Source organism: Corvus kubaryi, unplaced genomic scaffold (genome assembly GCF_017639235.1).
Source record: "Corvus kubaryi isolate FWS band 111438036 unplaced genomic scaffold, C.kubaryi_AGA036_p1.0 split1-37374, whole genome shotgun sequence".
Taxonomy (NCBI): domain Eukaryota; kingdom Metazoa; phylum Chordata; class Aves; order Passeriformes; family Corvidae; genus Corvus; species Corvus kubaryi.
In genome coordinates, this window is record NW_024582079.1 from 58,902 (window position 1) to 59,201 (window position 300).

Genomic DNA, 300 nt, shown 5'->3' on the forward strand with positions numbered 1-300 from the left:
CAGTCCCAGTCCCAGTCCCAGTCCCAGTCCCAGTCCCAGTCCCAGTCCCAGTCCCGATCCCGATCCCGATCCCGATCCCGATCCCGATCCCGCCCGGGGCTGTTCCGACCCCACCAGCGACTCCCGGCCCCGCCTCACCCGCCTCTCCCAGCATGACCCCGCCCACCCCGGCAGGACAGCCAGTAGTGAGAGCAGAACCCCCTGAGTGACAGGGCGCGGTGACCAACCGGGGCGCGCCTTGTTGCGGTGTGGCGCAGGCTCCGGCGGTATAAAGGCGGCCACGCGTCGCGGGCGCGGGCC